Below are 16,363 nucleotides of genomic sequence, written 5' to 3' on the forward strand. Positions count from 1 at the left end.
TGTAGACATCATGTGCATACCAGCATCCTTCACACACACATGTATATATCACACATGCACACAGCGACACACACACCACAGACAGTTTCCCACACAGGTGAGTTTGGAAGCAGTCATTGGGCAGAGAGGTGTAAAGAGAGGTGGGGTTAGCTGAGGCAGGAAGAGGCAGCCACAGCTGGCTCGTGCACATGTCCCAGGGAATTTTCCACATGGCTCCAGCCTGTGGGTCCTCCACCTCCAGCCTCAGGCTGGAGTCCTCTCTGAGCACCCTCCCATGGCTGCTGGGTCTCCAGAGACCCAGGCAGTGTATGAGGCTCTAAACCCAAAGCTGGAGGCCTGCACATCTGTCTGTGCCTGTTCTCCACCAGCCCCACCCCATGTCCTCAGCTATGGGTGTTCCAAGTGTGCCCCACGGTTCTGCCTGAAGGTTTCATGGTGTCTCTACCTGATGGGCATCAGTGCATAGGCCCTGGACTGGGTAGTCTTGAAACAGTTTTCTTCCAGACAGCGTGGGCTGGGGTTGTGGAGCATCCACAGGATCCACACCAGGACTGGGGTCAGGTAGACCAGTTCTCCTGCAGCTTGGGAAAGATTAACACTGAACTGTCCTCTGTAAGAGTCACAGGACATGGGGCCCCGCCCACCACTTGGCTCTCTGGAGGCCCTGGCTCAGCGAGGCTCGGGCTCTTCGGCTTCTCAGCTCTCTGGGCTCCTCTGGCAGACCTTAGCTCGGAGCTCCCTCTTCTGAGTCAGCTCCTGGAGGGTTCCCCTGCCACGCAGTCTTGTGCACCACGCTTGCGCTAACTCTATAAGGTAGGTGTGGGGCCTGGCGGTGATGAAGCGCTCTCATAGAGACATGGACCAGCGGGAGGACGGGCAGCTGCCTGGAGCAGCAGTCCCTGGAGACACCGAAGGATTCCCCAACATGTCAAGGACGGGTAGGGATCCAGAAGTCAGCAGGCAGGTCAGCTGGTTCTGGAGGATCTGTGCTCTGGGTCAGGAGGTCTGGATTAGGCACAAGCACAGGCAGAGAGCAGAAACTCATGAAGGAAGCAGCACAGTTTAGCCTCTTCCTTCCCACCTCCACACTCCGCTGATATCAGGCTGCAGTTTCTTTGGCCTTAAAATGTGGTGTAAGACCAGCAGCTCCACAGGAATCCTCCAGACCTCAGGCCCCACTGCAGCTGCTGAGCACCAGCTGCGTGGACCGAGCAGCTGCCAGTGTGTAGTCACTGAGATTCCATTGTGTGAATCCACCTGATAAATTCCCTGGATGGCAGATTCAGCCCATTGGTTCTCTTTCTCCTTAGAGCATGGCTGACACATGTAATGTGGTGTCCTGGGCGCCTTCAAACACCGTTACTTTTCTTTGCTATTGAGACATTGGTCCTAAAGAGTCAATAAACACAGTATTTAAGAGATTTCTAGAATTAAAACCAATGCTAGACCCAAAGGAGTCCGTTTCTTTGCAGTTATAAAAAATGATCACAGTTTATATTTTATAAAAATATGTGTTTACAAGATTTATGTCTTTTCTCTCTCTTGTGTCCGGGTTTATAAATGATTTAGTTCAGTCTGAGTCCTTGGAGCTTTGATTTCTATAAATACCATAATAGTAACTTTGTTCTTTCCAAATTTTTAATTTCTTTTGCCTATTTCGTGAAATGATGGGCCAAGGTCCAAGTCTTGATAAGATTCTGGAGTTCTCATACCAACTCATTGCATTGTTGCTGAGTGTGCGTTCTTTCTCTCATAGAGAATTTGAATTCTAAAAGGAGGCTGCCTGCCTGCCTATCAGTCTGTCTATCTATCTATCTATCTATCTATCTATCTATCTATCTATCTATCACCTATATATCATCTTTCTATCTCTCTGTTTATCTGTTTATCATCTATCTACCTCTTATATCTATCATCTATCCATTTATCTAATATCTATCGTCTATCATCAATCAATCTATCTGTTTATCTGTTTATCATCTATCTACCTACTTATGTCTATCTCTATAATCTATCTCTTTCTATGATCTTTCTATCATCTTCTATCTTCTATTATCAATCAATCAATCAAATCTATCTATCTGTTTTTCATCTACCTACATCTATCTATCTATCTATCTATCTATCTATCTATCTATCTATCTATCATCTATCTACCTACGTCTATCTACCTATCTATCCATCATCTATCTATCCATCATCTATCTATCTATCTATCTATCTATCTATCTATCTATCTATCTATCTATCATCTGTCTCTATATCTATTCGTCTACCTACCTGTCTGTCTAACTCCCTGTTTATCATTTATTCTTTCTTTGTGAACACAGTCCTTCATGAACTCTGGATTTGTGTAGACATGGTAGCTGAGCCTGCTTATGAGACTTTCTGCTAAAAAGGGTATTATAGGAAGCTGAATAGTTAGTGATTCCTTGGAATTCTCTCTTCACATGGCTGGAATGTTGATTCCTGTTAGTCAGCTGTGCTGTTTAGTTTTTTGGTCAACTTGACACAAGCAAGAGTCATGGGGAAGAGGGAACCTTCTTGAGAAAATGCCTCCATCTGATTGTCTGTAGGCAAGTTGTGGAGGCATTTTCTTGATTAATGATTATGTGGGTGGACCCAGCCCATTCTGGGTGGCACCACCCTAGGCAGGTGGTCCTGAGTGGTATAAGACAGTAGGCTGAACAAGCCATAGGCAGTGCTCCTCCATGACCACTGTCTCCATCTCTGTTCCTGCTTTCAGATTCCTGTCTTCAGTTCTTGACCTGACTTTACTCAGCAGTGGAATGTGACCGAGAGTCGTAAGTTGAAATAAATCATTTCCTCCCAAATTTGCCTTTAGTCAGTGTCTTATCACATAAATAGAGAACAAAATAGAATAAAAATTGGTACCAGAGGGTGACACACCTGGCATATTGTTTTGCAGAGAATTCTGAAAGTGCTTGGGACTTTGGGCTGGAAAATCCATTAGTGCTAGAAGCTTAGTGGACTATTCTGTTAGAGCTTAGAAGGTAATGTGGATGCTACTGCAGACAGTGGAGGCCTGGCTTGTGAGGTTTATGAGGGAAGTTTGAGTTTCTGGAACACTATCAGGGCCATTTGTTTCCTATTTCAAATTAAGATTGTTGTGTCTTGTCAGCCGGAGTGGGAGGATCAGCTGGGACTAAGAAGAGACAAGCATCACTGAAGTGAACCCTTTGCTGTACTGGACAGTCAGTGCTGGAGAGCCAGAGCTGGGAAAAGGGTGGTAATGAAGAAGAGACCAGCAGCACTGTGCTGAAATCTCCTGGGGAGGCGTTTTCTCAGGGTCCATGGAGGCCATGGCTGCATCCAGACGCGGTCATGTGCGAGAGTCTCTCAGGTGGTGCTTGCTTTGAAGGCATGAAGTGTCCTGGAGAGCAGCTGAGCATGGCCCTGTGTGGCAGGGCTAGCTCGTCTCCTTGCTAGTGAGTGTCGCTGCTCTAGAGGCGGCTGTCCCTGGGAGGATGGAGCTGATAAATGAGGATGGCTAAAGTCTCACACAATGGACAACTTATTCCTAGTCTCAGACAATTTCTATTCTTAGGGTTAAGAAGGTCATGAGTCAAGGTCTTATGAGTTCAAGCTGTGTATAATCAGAAGGACAAGCCACACATGGCAGAAACATGTTTTTCATAGAAGCATATAAAGGATCGCTTAAACATTTAATTGAAAAACGGCAGCAAGCGATAATGAGTAATAGGAAGGAAACACTCTATCTGCTACACCTGGGAAGAGCACAAAAAACATTCCAAGAACAATCTGTGTTCTGAAAACTGAGGTCACAAGACTGTTGTCTTGTTTTCACAAGTATTCAGAATTCTCACAACAAATCCCTTCCCGGACCGTGTTCTGACACCTGAAGACAGGCCAGGAGAGGACGCTGGTAAAGAGAAGAGGCCTCAGTTGCAGTGATGAGCCCAGAAATTGGAGGTGCCTGGACACTGGAGGCCACCGAGGGCAGCAGTAGTTGTGGGCTCAGCCATCCTGAGCCTGTGACGAAACATGACGCTGTGCAACTGTCTAAAACCCCGCACTCAGGGTTTTGAGTAAGTACCAGGTGTCAAATACTAAGCTATTTGTAACACTGGGTTTTGGTTTTGCTTCCGTCTGATCGCAATGCTGTACCGATTCTTCCCTATGGAAATAAGTATGTAACTTAGTTTTAATTTTACTGGAGATCACAATTGAGAGACTTGGGACTTTTAAAAGGACATTGGATATTTTAAAGAGACTAAACTTTTAGAGTGTTTGAATTTTTTAAAGTGTGGGATTTTTCAAACTTACTGTTTCATGTTGTGGCATTAACATGAGATCTTGGGGATAAAATAAGAAGTCATGGTTTAATAGTAATGTATTTGTGTTTTAAGTTGACAAGGGGTCAATTGTAATGGTTAGTTAGTTAGTTTTGTTGTTGTTTTTGTCAACTTGACATAAGCTAGAGTCATCGGGGAGAAGACGCCTCGATTGGAAAATGCTTCCACCGGGAAGCCATAGAGTGACTGACACAGGAGGACGCAGCCCCCTGAGGGCAGTGCCACCACAGTCAGGTGGTACTGGATTGTGTGGAAAAGCAAGCAGAGCTGAGGAGAGAGAGGGAGAGGGAGGAAAGGGAGGAGAGAAAGGGAGGAGAGAAGGGGGAGGGGGCTGGAGGGAAGGGATGGGAGAGTGGATGAGGCCAATAATGAGTCAGAATAGTCAAGGGTTCACTCCCCTTAATTAGGTCCACTTCTTAAATTTCCATCATCTTCCCAGATCCTACAAAGCACAACCCTGCCGAGACGTATCCATTGATGAGGCGAGAGTCATTATGACTCAATCATTTCCCTAAAGCACCACCTTTGAACTCTGTTGCTCTAGGGACCAAATCTTCAACCCATGAGCCTTTGGGACAGCTTATATCTAAATCAAGATTTTAAGGAAGTCAGTACCCAGCCGACATCCTCTGGCCCCTTCATCTAGTGTAGAATGCCAATGGGCTTGATTGCTTCCCCAATAATGACCTTCATGGCTACCTTTAATTTGTTATGTTCTGGGTAGAATTTCTCTAAAGTTCTTTTCAAGGTTTTCTTTGCAAATACAATGTGTGTTTCTAGAGTGCCGTGTGCCTACTGGCGCGGGGAATGGTGAGACAAACATATAAAAATTTAGTGAAGTTTATTTTGTTTGTAATTTGAATTCTAATCACATTCCTAGTTGTGTTATTATAAAACGTTTATCTTTCTCCAACTTCAAAGCATTATTGAGGCTCTGGACTTTGTTTCTGTATCTGAGAACTATGGGACCCTTCAGCCTAGTTGGGCAGCACAGTATCAAGAGAGGAGGTTAGCATAGCTTAATTGAGTGCTTCTCACCTGAGTGTAAAAACCAGAGCTATCCAGATGAACAATTTGTTTTCTCATGAATGCAATTCTGATTCCGCTGGCTCCCTAGAGGACCTCATATGAATCCATAGAAATTTAGGGTGTGTGCCTAAAGCCCACCCAGACTTGGCCTCTATGTAGATTTTTAGGTTGTATTTCCTAATATAAAACATCAAAGTCAGCTTTGGGTTCTCATTTCCCATCTCCAAATGCCCTTTCCTCCTGGATGTTTCTTTATGACCTCAGCTAGACCCTACCACAAATGCTTACAGCAACAAGAAAACAGAAAGCAGGAAAACATGGATCAGATGGACAGCGATACAACTAGACAGTTGATAAGAGGACCGCCATAACTAAGGCAGCTGAAACTTCAGGGGTGCAAAATTATTGGGACACAGAATAGTCAACGTGGTCCTAGAGCCTCCCTCCCCCACATTGTTTATTAATTACAGCATGAAGCTTCGTGTGTCAGTGGAGAGGTGATAGCTCAACCACGGGTCCATATGACAAGCTCTGGAGATCGTGACAGTGTGGGCTGCCTGCGCTGGTGCACAGGGGTGCTTACACTGAGCTTAACAAGAAGGCTTCATCAGGGGACTCTGCACTGCAGAACCTTCTACAGAACAGCTGTGGAGAACTTAAAAATCGTTACACCAAACAAGCAAAGCAAACAACCACAAAAATAACATAGATACAGCCGTAAGATTATTCTAAGTGAAAGGCTGAAGACCTGTGCTGCTCAAGTGCCCTATATGAAGACTTGGCTCTGTCTTGGGTAACTGTGGCGCTTGAATGCAGACCTACATGTTTAGCAAGATCATTTGTTGCCCATGTTAAACTTCATGGGCGTAATAAAGTCAAAATATTAAAAAACATCAGTTTTCTTAGAAGAACCATTCTGGGATAGGGTATTATTTATAATGATTTCAAACTAACTTCAAATGATTTAGGCAACAGAGGGGAGGAAGGGCAGAGGGAGGAGAGAAAGCCCACAGCAAATGTGAGACCATATCAGTAATCAAGGGTTCACAGGTGCTTGCTGGCCTAGACTTCTGATGTTTGATGTTCTCCAGATTTCTGCAGTGAAAAGTCTACAGAGTGGACGTTATGTCCAGCCTCTGTTCTGAGACATCAGCCTGTACCCTCTGCCCTGGAAGCATCAAGTCCCAGCTGGTCTTTGGTTCTGTGGCCTCAACATGCTGGTAGCCAGTGCCTCTGTGGCAGGAGGAACCTTCAAATGGAAGATGAAAACCTATTGTTTTTTCTGAAATTCTTGTCCCAGGTTTTGCCATGTTCCTGGGCTCTGTGACCTCACGGCATGCCACCTGTCTGGATAGCGTCTGGGAGTGATTTTAATCTGAGGGGATTAAAGCCTCTGATTCCACTCTACTTTCCACTTACCGAGGCTGAATAATCCAAGCAGACATCATCAGTTCAGTTTTCCTTCCGAGGGAAGGAGGGATGGAAGGAAGGCAAAGAATAGTTCTGAAAATGAGTTTGAGAATATCCAAGAAGCAGGTTTATTTTTAAATTGTGTTTACACAGCTCACTTGTAATTTGCACTTTGGTAGGATTCCCCATGTCCCCAAGGTGTACCAGGTACTGTGTGAACTGGAAAATCGTCAGCTGTCTACCCGTAAAATCAGGGATAACTAGAATGTACACACAAGGCAACAGGAGCTGGGAAACCACAGTGGCCCTCCAGGAAGTTCTGCCACTCTTACAATACCCAGACCTGCCTCCTCCCTGGAAACGGTTTTTCTTTGTGCTCTATTGACTTTTCATCTTATGTTTATTCTTCATTTTTGCTTGACAAATAGTGTTTGCAGAGATACCTGTCGTCCAGTGCCTGCTTTGATTCATGCATCCGTAGCGATCAACCTCAATTTTCACATTCATTTCTTTAAAGTTTTGTCAAGACTGTGAATACCCTCAAAATCCTGTCTTCTCAGTCTCTCTCCCTCCCCTGTCACCTTCTCTTTCCTCTGTTTCTTCTTTTCTTCCTTTGTCTCTGTCTCTAGTTTTACCAGCTGGAGTGGACTCCAAAGTCTTGTGCCTGTTAGGCAAGCGCTCTCCCGCTGAGCTTCCCCTGGCGCTTGCTTTGCTGAAATGTTAGGAGAGTAGGGAGAGCCACCGTCACTTGTGCTGAGGAGTGAACTGAGGAAGAGGAAGACAGGAGTGAAATGCAGGACAGAACCTGCTCTATGGAGAAGTCTTGCCTCAAGCCACGCCCTTCCCTACTGGCCAGGATCAGGGCTTTTGTTTAGAATGAGGCTCTTACTTCCAGAGTGCTGGCAGCAGGTAATGGGGCATGGCTGTTCTCCTGCCAGGGTCTCCCCAAATAAAGTGTGGAGGGAAGAGGCATGCTTTCACTGTCACTCCTCTAACCTTCAAGAAATAATTACTGAGGCCTTTAGAAAACTCATTAATTCCTTCATCTGCATAGACATTGGAATTTATCAACTGAGCATTAATGTGTTTTCCCCCTTTAATTAAAATCCATTGCCTGAGGAGAGGATGGGTGTTCTGGGGACACACATAAAAGACAGGAAGGTGAGTTAGTGTTCCAGGGATGGGGTTTGTGGAGTGGACTGTGGTAGTTAGTGAGTCCTAAGCGGGTTTCAGGCCCGTCCCACCAGACTCTGATGGCCTATTCATAATTTTTCTTCTTTACTCTTACTTCAAACCCGGTCTTGTAATTTTCCTGAGAATATAACCAAGATGTAGTTACTTTTTGGGCATCCAAGTTTAATACAGTGGCACCATGCCACCATAATAAACTTTTAAAGTCAGTACATGGGAGCTCTTATCTCAAGTACCCATCACCACGAATGCTTTCACCCTGTGTCTTTTTCACGGATGGTGAAGATGGCTGTTTTCCTTATGTTTGCATTGCCAAGCTGAGCTACTCCAGATGAATTATCACCGGTGTTTCATCTTTATCAAACACAAAATTACTTCAGCCTAGACTTTCGGACTCGGGCATGAAAGTCCCAGCCCTCTAAGCTGGAAGGAGCCACAGCAGAGCTCACCTTTGGTTTTGTCAGATCTTTAACACATTTAACTTTGAAAATGGATGATGCCTGCTACACAGTGAAGACCAGATTCCCAACCCATCGGGCACTAAGGGAAATCCTTCAAGATGAGAGAATTCCCATAACTTTCTTGCCAGAGTTGACTTCCAAGGTGACTCATGAATATTCTAGGAGACTCCAAGCTCTCTGGAGCCATAACCTGTTCTGGGAGAGTCCTTACATAGGCCTCAGTCTAAATTACTCATGGCCAGCTCTCTTCTGTGCTGGCTGGTTTTATTGTTGTTTTTGTTTTTAAATTTTTCATAAACTTGACCTAAGCTACAGTCATCTGGGAAGAGGGACCTCAACTGAGAAAATGCTGTCAGATTGGCCCGTAAGGAAGGCTGTGGTGGGTTTTCTGAACTGATGATTGATGTGCGAGGGCCCAGCCCACTGTGCGTGGCGCCACCGTGGGCAGCTGGTCCTGGGAGGTAGCCGCGTGTGAGCCCGGGAGTAAGCAGAGAGAAGCATTCCCCGTAGTCTCTGCTCCAGTCTCTGCCTCCAGATTTCAGCTCTGACTTCCCTTCATGATGGACTGTAAAATGATAGATGAAAATAAATCTTTTCTTCCCAGGTTGCTGTAGGTGGTGTTTACAGCATCAGTAAAAAGCAAATGAGGAAAACTTCATTCACCCACTTTCCCCCGCGCTGCTTGGGCTGAGAGAGAGCGCATTCAACAACACTGTAGTCTGAAGCTTGCTGGCAACATGTGAGTCAGTCTGCGGTGTGTGTGTGATGAAAGAGGGCGGGAGGGCGTGCGGGGGCGGGAGGGCCCAGATGCTCCAGTAGCCGCGTCTATGCAGGCACCCGCTCAGGTGTTAGGGATGGGGGGTGCTGCTGTGTCTCCAGCCTTTTAAGTTGTGTGACTCAGGCAGGTTGGTAGGGAGAATGGCAGCTTCCTCAGATCTCTATGTCCTGACCCCTGGAACTCAGGAGCATGCCATGTAGCTTAGGGAGAAGGGAATTTCCTATCGTAATTAGGTTAGGGATTTGGGGGCAGGCAGAGGTCCCTAGCTTATCCAGGTGGCCTCAATGTCACTGCAGGGTCCTTTAATGATAGGAGAGAGGGCAGGAAGGTCTGAGGAGGAGACGAAACAGCAGAAGCAGCGGTCAGAACACAGGATGGAGGGTGGTCTCAGGAAGCTGGAAATCCATTTTTGATCCCTGCCTCCAGCAGGAGGAATGCAACCCTGTGACCCAGACCTGTGATGTCTGGGGCTCCAGGGATGCGCGGTGGCTAGGTTGTGCTGGACTGTTATGGCCATAGAGGGAAACTAGCAGACAGTTCGCTGAACTAGAGGGACTTACTCATTTAAAGTGGAACTGCCTATGCCTAGCGCGTGCAGGGATGAATGTTGTCATGAATGCGCTCCAGGACTGATGTCGGGTGTCCGTTCACTGCTGCCTCCATGGCCTGATCTCTCTGTGGCCCCAGTGGCCACCAGGTGACCGATGATAACTGTGGTTTCCACACTAAGCCCCCTCCCCACTTTCCTGGGAATCACATCCTGAAGTCCAGCAGGCCAGGGCAGCGGCTGCCCTGCTGTGGATAAGTGTCTCATAAAGGGATGTGTTATGAGCTTCTCTCCAGCCCGGTGCTACCGGGGAATAGGAGCAGCTGTAAAAAGCAGGGTCTAGTTGGAGGTTTTTCTGGTCACTGGGAGCAGCCTTTGAAGGGGATATTGTGACTCCTGCAAAAGTGTGTTTTTGCTGTGTATGTCTGCCAGGGCAGTTTTCACCATCTACCCCTACACTCTTCCTGTCGGCCACAGCCTGTCACCCCAGCCCAGAGCAGGCTCGGAAGCACCTTCTCCCAACTCTCCTGATCCTGCCATCTTGACAGGGATGTCTGGCAGAGCAGACCACCTGCAGGTAAAGATCTTTACTCGTAATCTCTGTTGCTTTGACAGGAAAATAATTGCCAAAAAAGAGTACTGGAAAAAACCTAGCTTTTCCGGTATGGATGTTCCAGGCAGCTAAACCATGAAGGGCCGTGAGATTAGATTCACAGGACAGTGCCTGTGGCCGAGGTTCACAGATGCTGCCTGTGGTATTTGCCTTTATTCGTTCAAGCTCCTCCACCCCGGAGTCGGGGCTTCCCCGTGGCTGCTCTCAGTCGTCTGGTGTGCTGCACAGCCTTGTCAGCCCTTGCCACACTTGCCGTCCGTGTCCCCTTTGTGCTTGTTCTTCCACTGCAAATACTAGAAAGGCAGTTCTGCTGGCCCCAACAGCCCCTTCTCTTCCCTCTAGCTCTTCTCCCTCTGAGGTGGAAGGGGCTGCTTGTTGCATCTGGACGTGGCAGGCTCCTGTTCTCTCCTAAGCAGTCCTAGTTCATTGTGACGTTTCCATGATTAAATAAGGATTAAATAAAGTCTTTTCCAGGCTTTTCCATGATCTTAGAGGCCAACAGACACAGAGTGGTCAAGAATTCTGTAGTCAGGATCCGCGAAAAGCACGAGGACCCGACACTGGATCTCTGCCCTCCGTGGAAGTCAGGCAGAGCAGTCAGTCAGCTTGTGATCCCAGCACTGGGGAGAGGCACAGGAGGGTCAGCGTGCCGGCAAGCTCTGAGGAAAGACACCGTCATGTCAGTCTCTGCCCTCACACCCGCACACATTCTGCTCACACACAAACTTTCAGGCATTCACCACACACACAAAAACCTAAAAATTATTATACGCTCACGTGGACCTTGTTCTCTGTTAAGACATGCATATATCGGGCTGAATCTTAACACCCTCAGGAACAGACGAAGCTTCAGGTGAATTTGTTCTTTAGAATGCTCATGTTGAAAATATCTGGGCCCAGGGGTCTTTTCTGAGACTGATACTCCAACCAAGGACCATGCATGGAGATATCCTAGAACCCCTGTTCAGAAGTAGCCCATGGCAGCTCAGTCTCCTAGTGGGTTCCCTAGTAAGAGGAACAGGGGCTGTCTCTGACATGAACTCAGTGGCTGGCTCTTTGATCACCTCCCCCTGAGGGGGGAAGAGCCTTACCAGGCCACAGAGGAAGACAATGCAGCCAGTCCTGATGAGACCTGATAGGCTAGGGTCAGAGGGAAGGAGAGGAGGACCTCCCTATCAGTGGACTGGGGGAAGGGCATAGGAGAAGAAGAGGGAGGGAGGGATTGGGAGGGGAATTACAGCTGGGATACAAAGTAAATAAACTATAATTAATAAAAATAAAATTAAAATTAAAAACTGCTCAGGTTGAGTCAGGCTTCAGAATAGAGCATTGCCCCTGGAATACCTGTGGCTGCATCTCCATTCTCAGGAGAGGAAGGAAGGCTTTTGTTCTAGTTTCTTTCTGCACAGGATGAAAACAGCCTGTGGGTCCAAGTGTGCAGTGGCATTTGCACAGTTTTAAGCTCTGTTTTCCACGTGTGAGCTGGGGCTTCTCACTGATAAGGGCATGATGTGTGGTTGCTTCTGTGAGACCTGGCCCTACCTCTTGGCTGCTTAATTGGGAAGCCAGCTGAATCCTTGTAAAGACTCTTAGTTCATGGAGTTAAACTGACTTCGGTGATTTTGGAATTTTTACCATATTCGTGACAATGTTTTTTAGCCTAATTCAGTAACTAGAATTGCTTAAATCAGGTATTCACATTAAATGGAATAAATTCATCATCCTTTATGCTAATTTTTTAAAATTTTTGAAATAGAGGAACGATATGAATTCTTTTGTAGGGCATCATTTTTAGATATTATGTTTGCCTTCATTCGGGAAGATTTTAGCACAGTTTCCCTGGCGCTAGGGTGGGAGAGAGCTAACTGCCCAGAGTTCTTCTGTGTTCTGCTGTGCAGTACAGGCTATTAGACACGCCACTGAAGACATCCCAGAGCTGTTTAGGTCGCCATCTGTTGCTTTTAACAAAATCTCAGCCATTCAGTTTTACCAATAAAGGCTCAAGAGCTAGATGCCTGCTAGCTCAGAGAGGCAGAGAAAGCACCCAGGTGACCTTCCTCAGCCCAAAGAAATGCTGTCTCAAAAAACCTTCAAGCTGAATGTCCTCTCTTCTCCTTTCTGTGGTCTCTCTATCTGTCCTCCTGACTTCCTCTTACTCTCTATGGTTTTTCCCATGTTTACTCTGTATTAACTGGTTTTTTGCTGCACCTCTTGACCTATGGTTGACTTTATTTAATCTTGTTTACAATATTTAAGCAGGAAGCTCTTGGATTAAAGATGTGCACTCGGGCTGAGCCACGCCACATCACGCTAGAAACAGTTTTTTTTTCCCCAGTAAACACCACAATCTTGACTCACAGTGTGAAAAGATATCCTGTACTGCCATCAACCCCCTTTCTTGATCCTCTGCTCCTCTCTTCCAGAGATACCCGGATAGCTAGACACCCAGACAGCATAACCTCCCTCACAACCTTTGTCTTCTCCATTTGCTTGACATCACCACTAATTCTCTCTCATGGCTATGAAAGAACAGAGACGTTCACAATATAAACCAAGAAAGAAAGATAGAATTAAACACCTTTACTCTGAAGATAAAAATTATGTTCCTGAAGAGAAACAGTAGGACTGCTGAATCCAGGGAGTGGTGTGTTTTCCACCCATGTGTGTTCATGCATGAGTATGGGGACTCGCACGCTGTGGTGAGTGTGTGGTCAGGATGGCCTCCAGTGTAGGTCCTTGCCTTCCACCTCGTTTAACACACGTATGCTGTGCACACTGCAGCTGATGCACACGAGCTGCTGGGAATTCCCCGTCTCCAGCTGCCATGCTGTCTTAGAGTGCTGAGATTACGCATGTGGTGCCATGTTCTTTCCCAGGTTCTGGGGGTCCAAACCTCGGTCCTCATGCTTGGACGGCAAGTGCTTTGCCCCTGAGCCATCTCCACAGCCCCTTTCGCTGGTAACTTTAGGATCAGATCACTTGGGATTCCTATGTAGACCCTGCGTGGGACACAGGAATTGCGTCTTCTCAAACGGCTCCCAGTGCTTTCTCCTCAAGCTCCAGTGATGCCTGGATGATCTTTTCATCCCCCCACCCCCTTATTAACCCCGAGTGGGCCTTTCCCTTGGCTGTGGTTTGAACATGAAATGTCCCCAACAGGCATATGTGTTGGAACGCCTGGCAAAGTTGTTTTAGAAGGAGATGGACTTCGCCAGAGGAAGCATGTGACTGGGATGGGCTTAAAATCTAGCCTGGCCTCTGTGTCCTGACACAGTGAGACCAGCATTCTCGTCCTCTGCTGCCATGCCCCTGGGACGTGATGGGCTGTGTCCCTGCTTAAGCCCTTCCTTCCCTCCATTGCCCTTTGTCACAGTGGCAGGAAGGGGACCAATACATTCTGGATGCCAGCGAGTCCAGGCATGCTGCCTCTTGTGCTGCTTTATAGTCTCACACTCTCAGCTTTAAAAGCAAACCTAAGTTCAAGGGTAGCATCAAAGCTGCTGAGCCACTGGATGGAACAGAATATTTATTAGTTGAGGTTCATTTCTTTCTGGAGCCAGGCTGCCTTTTCCACTCTGAGGGCTCAGGTCATGGGCCAAGTGAGGAGGTGCGGCCAGTGTCCTGCAGGCGTATTTTGGGGGGGGGGGCATACTGTTCTGCCCATTGCCAGGATGCCATCAGTGCTTGCCCTGAAGCAGGGAGGAGGATCATTTGCACCCCTTTTGTCCCTGAACTCTTTTGTACAGCAGTTTCACTTGAACCGAAGCAGCTAATGCAGGAAGGGGAAGGCTCAGGACCTCACATGTCTGGGAAAGCGCTGCCTCAGAAGATTCTGGAAGCTCCTCCCAGTTCTGTAGAAGGAGTACATGACTGTGGGGAGGAGACCCTGATCAGCCTCAGCAGAGGAGGAGGAGGAGGAGGAGGAGGAGGAGGAGGAGGAGGAGGAGGAGGAGGAGATGGGACTGTTTTAAACCCGCTGCTCTACCTGCAGATAGGGCTGAGACCCCGGGGCGTAGCCAGGAACTGTCACTCATGCCAGGGCCAGCTTTGCAGTGATGTGGCTGCTTTTGAGCCATCTCTGCTCTTGTCAGTAACCCCTCATCCATGTTCCTGTCAGAAACTGCAATAAACTCATGCTGACCAGCCTGACTTGATGTTCTTCCCTTTCTGGGGTGAGCAGAAGCCGCTCACACACTCTGGAGTTGGCCGGCTTCGAAATGTCTGCTGCTGCTCCTCTCATCCACTGTTGCTCATGTGACTTATGGTGGTTGATCATCTGAGGAACGATTGGACGAGCTGCTGCTGTGCCCGGCAGTCTGGGTGCCAGTGGATCTTCTGCATGGTGTTGGCCGCCTTTAGAGTGACTGCTTTGTGTCTGCAAGTGGGGTACAACCTTAAAACTGCATAGGGAAGCTTAACTTTTGTGTTTTCTGAGAAAAATTTATTAATGATAACACACAAACAAACAAAAACCCCCAAACAAAGACTTGGAAAAAAGGTTTAATTTTTTTTTCATTATTTGTCTCTCATGCAACACATCCATCCACAGCTTACTCCCCCAGTTGGCCCCCAGCTTCTCTCTTCCACAGATGCCCCACCCCTACCCCCGTGTCCTCCCAGGAAGAGCAGGCCTCCCACAGACATCAACAAGACCTCAAACCTGGCATAAACCCTCACATCAAGGTTGGCCCAGGCAAACAGCGTCCTAAGATCAGGCAAAAGAGTCAGAGAAAGCCAGGCACAGTGGCACACTCCTGTGATCCCAGCCCTCAGGAGGCAGAGGCAACGGGATCTCTGTGAGTTCGAGGCCAGCCTGGTCTACAAAGCGAGTCCAGGACAGCCAAGGCTACACAGAGAAACCCTGACTTGTAAAAAACAAAACAAAACAAAAAAACTGAGTCAGAGATGCCCGGACTCCCATTGTCAGGAGCTCTCCAAAGACACCAAGCCGGGCGCTTACCTTTTCACCTCTAAGGCTGGGTCAGTCCCTCCATCAGCCGCCTGTAGCTCCTTCTATAATCCCATGTGGATCTCTATGCAGATTCCTATGGAGTAGTGTTCCTCAACTTGGCACTGTCGACATTTTGAGCCAGGCAGCCCGTCTGTCCGTCCGTCCGTCCTTCCTTCATTTCTTTCTTATTTTATAGGTAGGAGTGCTATGCCTGCATGTCTATCTGTGCGTCATGTAGATGTCTGGTGCCTGCAGAGGCCAGAAGAGGGCCTCAGATCCCTCAAAACTGAGTCATGAGTGCGGGCAAGCTGGCATTTGGGGGTTGGAAATTGAACCCAAGTCCTCTCCAAGAGCAGCCTGGGCTGTCAATGGCCGAGTCAGCTCTTCAGCCCCCACCTCAGGTAACGCTTGACTGTGATTGCTGAATGCTGTGAGATATTTAATAGCGCCACTGGCCTCTGTGCATTTGGTCTATGTAAGACCTCTGACCTGCTTAGATTGTGACAACTGAAGATACCACCTCTAATTACGACAACCAAAGTGTCTCCAAATGTTGCCAAATCCCCCCGGGAGGCAGAGTGTCACTTTGCTCCTCCTTTGAGACCTACTAGTCCTGACCCCATGCTCTTCCTGATGGTCAGCCAGACCCCTCACTCTGTGGGCTCTGTGCTCTCTTAGCATACATTAACATCTCTAGGTAACTCGGGCCACTGGCTGCCTCCATCCTTTCACTCAAGTTGATAGTAGACTTGGCCTCTGGTATTCTCAAGTCTTTCTATGCCTGTGGCCACCAGGAAGCCAGCGCTGCAATGGCCTTTCCTTGTGTCCTGGTTCTGGCTGCAGATACCCGACAGCTTCTTGAGAATATGAGCTCCTTTCCTGTCCTACAGCCCGAGAGGAGACCTTGCTGCAGGCTTTTGAGTCTGCTCCACTGTGAATGTTTGCCAGTTCCCTAAAACCTCTGGGATTGGTTCTAGAGCTCCTCCCCCCGATCCTTTGAGGTTTCCTCCACCTTGGCTTCAGGAGTTTTCTTGTACAGACAACAA

Source organism: Psammomys obesus, unplaced genomic scaffold (assembly GCF_907164565.1).
Source record: "Psammomys obesus unplaced genomic scaffold, mPsaObe1.curated_primary_1811, whole genome shotgun sequence".
Lineage (NCBI taxonomy): Eukaryota > Metazoa > Chordata > Mammalia > Rodentia > Muridae > Psammomys > Psammomys obesus.